We start from the raw sequence: 4,381 nt of genomic DNA on the forward strand, positions 1-4,381 counted from the left end.
AAATTTCATACAAATATTACCTAAATGTGTTTCCAGAAAGCGCTATAATCCATTATTAGAGTGTAATTTTGCAAAATTTTTCCGGGGGAGCATGCCCCCGGACTCCCTAGAATACGCGGCTCTAACTCCCACCACTTTTATTGCTTCCCTTGCTCAACCCACCAGGATACGTCACTGCACATCAGGTGGCGATGGCTTAAATCAAACACTTTGTCGTCCTCTTCAATTCATCAAATATTTGGCCCACCACAATTTTTTTTTTCTGGCTACGCCACTGAACGGCACAGAGTTAGGTCATCAAAAAGTTCACCTTTATTTACGTAGAGATATGTGTTCAATTTTACGTGGAGATATGTCATTTTTACAGCTGTGCATGTTTCACAGTGCGATCACAATTTTACAATATGCTAATGACTCCACATTAAAATAAGCTTCGCAGACAGTAAGATATTCTGCGGACCGGCAAAAAATTACACGGATCGGCACCGGTCCGCGGACCGGCGGTTGAGATCCACTGGTGTAGTCTAATAACTCGACAGGCATCAACTTGGCGTGTACGAAAACACAGACAAAAAAACGTACAAAACTAAGACAAGGCTGAATTAAGTTTAACCTACAGTCATAGACCTGTCTGCGTTCCAATTAAATAAACCATCAAGTTAAGACTTTCTTTTGGCACAAAAAATATATAATATATCAGGCCTCAGAAGGTCATATTCAAATAGAATCTATATAGATTCTATTTGAATAAGACCTTCTGATGATCCGTTAGGTGAAACAATTTGTAAAGGCTTCAGATAGTAATAACTATATTTGATTTAATTCGCTCTGCTTTGCCTTTTTGCTTGGCATTGAGCACTTTTTGTAGTATTAATAGTTTTCATTGTTTTAATATATCAGCAGTGCTGTGTCAAGGGGGGGGCCAAAGGGGGCCCGGCCCCCGGGCCCACCATCTCAGGGGGCCCACAAGTAATAGACTTTTGCGCGTCAGTGGCATGTTTTTTAGCTGCTAAAGTTTACTCCGTGTACTTCCATTGAGAAGATAATTTAGGTCCGGTACCAATGAGATGCCGGGCCTGGGCCCTTAGCCTATACCAAAATATCTCAAAAATCACCATATTATCTTGAATCAAAGTTAAAATAGGCTGCGACAACATTAGTAAAACCATTTGTATTTGAAACAAAACAGGTTGGTTGCAATTGAATACTTGAAATCAAGAAGGGCCCAATTACCACAAAGGTGTGTTTAAAATAGGGCTACCATACGTCCTCTTTTAAGAGGATTTGTCCTCTTTTTTCAAGAAAAATGAATTGTCCTCCGAGGACGCTAAAAAATGCTCAAATGTCCTCTTTTTTGACTTTGGTTTTTTTGCTTATATTTTCAACCGGATTATATTGCTTGATGACGTTTCAACGATGGCTTGTATGCTATTTGTTTTCTAAACATTTTGTATACCAATGTAACATGCTAATTTATAAATTCTACAAGAAATTGGCACATTTTATGCAACTGTTGTTGAACGTTCATTGCTTGGTTCACTGTAAGATATTAAACGACATTTTAAAGGCCATGCTCACACTTTCACAAAAATTATTCTTTTACCTTCATACTCTTTATGTTGATACAACGCTTGTAGACGTTGTTGATTACCAACTCAGTTCGGTTCGTTTGTTACTTGAAACAAACTGAAACGAATGTCTAAAAATGCAATGTGCAGCCTATAACACCTAACCTACAGCAAAAGAAGTCGTTGCATGGATAGGCCTACAGCTTTGCAAGGAAAGGAACAGCTTTTTAGTTCACGCTGTTTTTAGCATCTTTGACAGCAATGTGCATTGTGCAGCCTACTGTTTTAGTCATATTTCTTGTAAATAATGTAACAATTTCGTTAAGGCTGACCATTCCTTGTTGAAAAAAGCTAAGGCTTGCCCTAGAGGTTGTGCCTGATTTGTCACATTTTGCAGATATTTGCGATCATTGCTGTCTGACTGAAACTGTCTAAAAATTAGGTATTTTTTAACTTTTTGCTGAATCTTATAAAATCATTTGTTGTCTTAAGGAAGCACTAGAAATGAGAAAAATAAGTTAAACGTTCAGTCACTCTGTTTTCTTGTTTTTTTTTTGGTAACTTTTGCTGCATAGGCCTATACTGTAATGATCTAAAAACATGTAAAAGATTCTTCAAGCGTAAAATTTTACTTGCTGAATAAACGTGTCCTCTTTTCAGGAAATGAAAATATGGTAGGCCTAGTTTAAAATAAATGTGTTGTACCGTAGTTATTTTGTGATGGAATCTCAGGGGGCCCACAGGTAATAGACTGTTGCGTTTCAGTAACAATGTGTTTTTTTAGTTGTTAAAGTTTACTGCGTGTAGCCTACTTGTCCATTAAGAATATAATTTAGGCCCGGTACCAATGAGATGCTGGGCCCTTATACCAAAACATCTCTAAAAACACCACATTATCTTTAAGAAAAGTTAAAATACGACAACATTAGTAAAATTACCTGTATATATTTGAAATAAAACAGGTTGGTTGCAATTGAATACTTGAAGTCAAGACGGGCCCAATTCCCACAAAGGTGTGTTTTTCGATAAATGTTTTTTAATTATTTTCATATCATCATATCATTTTATTTTTCGTCATTAACGCGTCCGGGACGAAAAAGATACTAACTACAAAAATCGATATAAACCTACCAGCACGTTAACGAACGGGAAAAGGTGGCAAAACCTTGAAAGGTTTAAAACGTGCCTGAATGAAAAATTATGTAGTAGGCTATATATCAGTAGTTAGCACGGCCACAAAACCTAAAAAAACAAATAGCAAAAAATAAAACAAAAACAGGGAAGCACACATGTAGTATTGAATGACAGCCTAATGAAAAGTGTTGTGGATTGAATTTGCCAGTTGTGGATTGATTTTGGTTGTTTATTTTTTCGTATTTTGTGGTAGAACATTGGAATTAGCAACTGTTGAACTGAAACAACTTTATACACTGGTAGGATCACCATACTTTGTAAGCTACTGTTAAACCACGAAGTAGACAGCTCATTTTAAAATGATTGTCATAAATGGGCAAATTATATAAGACATTTGCATAACTTAATTGCAATGCCTTGTCTAAATTTTGCAAAAGCATAGATTGAAACCTTTCTTTAGCATACCAGGTAAGGTGAAAGCGTTCATGTTTTGTAGGTTAGCTTCTCTTTAGCATAAACTTTAAGAGTGAGGTACGATTGATTTTGAAGTCTGCCAATAACTAAACAAGTCACATGAAATACTTTTTGTAATACTGGACTAGCTGAAAGTTTGGTTGGTCTATTGATATCCCTTTTAACAATAAAGTATTTTTCTACATCTACTGGTATAACTTGCAAGGTAAAAGTCTTTTTGAAGTGTCATAAGCTGCATTAAGGCTGTTGCACTTTTAGCTTAACGTTTTGGTTTTACAGGGTGTTTTGTTTTCTTAAGCTTAACTTCAAAGTGAATGTTACTGGTTTACAACTGGTACGGTAGTCTAACTCTAGAATGGTGTAACCTTGCTATGTACCAAGATTTTATTCAGCATTTCATAAAGAAGATGTCATGTTTGAACTAGCGACATTCTTGCTTTGAACATTTCAGATTTATAAACAAAACTCTCAAAGAGGAATTCTTTGAAATGGCTGACCATGGAGGTTTGTCAGAACCAAGCAAACTTTGCTTTGCCATTATTGCCATTGAAGTACATTTGTTTACTATGACTACCAATGGTGCAGATGTGCTGCAAAAGTTTTGCAGATGTTCCAAACAAGGGAATGTTTTTCTCAAAGCTCTTTGCATAGTTTTTTTTTTCAAAAGTTATGTTGAGCCAAATGTTAAACCTTGAATGTACCAGAAACCATGAAGCATTTAATGCGATCTTTACCCATGTCTTTAATTGCTGTGGTAAGAACCAGATAAAGTGACCAGCAGGCCACAAGCTGAAGAACGACCACCAAAAGTAAGGCAAACAATTCAAAAACTGACCTCAAAGGTCAGCAAGTAATAAGCGGACATTGAGTAGTGTAATAATCAATTCACCTACCTTTAGATGTAGGCCATAAAAATGTTTGTCTTATTTGTAGCCTATTCCATTTCTGCAGTCATATTTTGTTTACTGCTAAAAAATTGTAAACAGTAAACAAAATAGCATTTCTCATAGATTAATTAGCATTTCATTTTTAGCATTTACAATCCCGTAATTATAAATATCCCTGACTTTACAGAGGTAGCTATCAGCAAGTGTAACCAGCATACATTTAGATACCAGTATAATAAGTATTTTATGACAGTTGCCGGGATTTTGTTTGTGATTTTAAATCGTTGCTGCTTTATATCTCATTTCTTTCATTCCAAG

Source organism: Aplidium turbinatum, chromosome 2 (assembly GCF_918807975.1).
Source record: "Aplidium turbinatum chromosome 2, kaAplTurb1.1, whole genome shotgun sequence".
In the NCBI taxonomy this organism is placed as follows: Eukaryota; Metazoa; Chordata; class Ascidiacea; order Aplousobranchia; family Polyclinidae; genus Aplidium; species Aplidium turbinatum.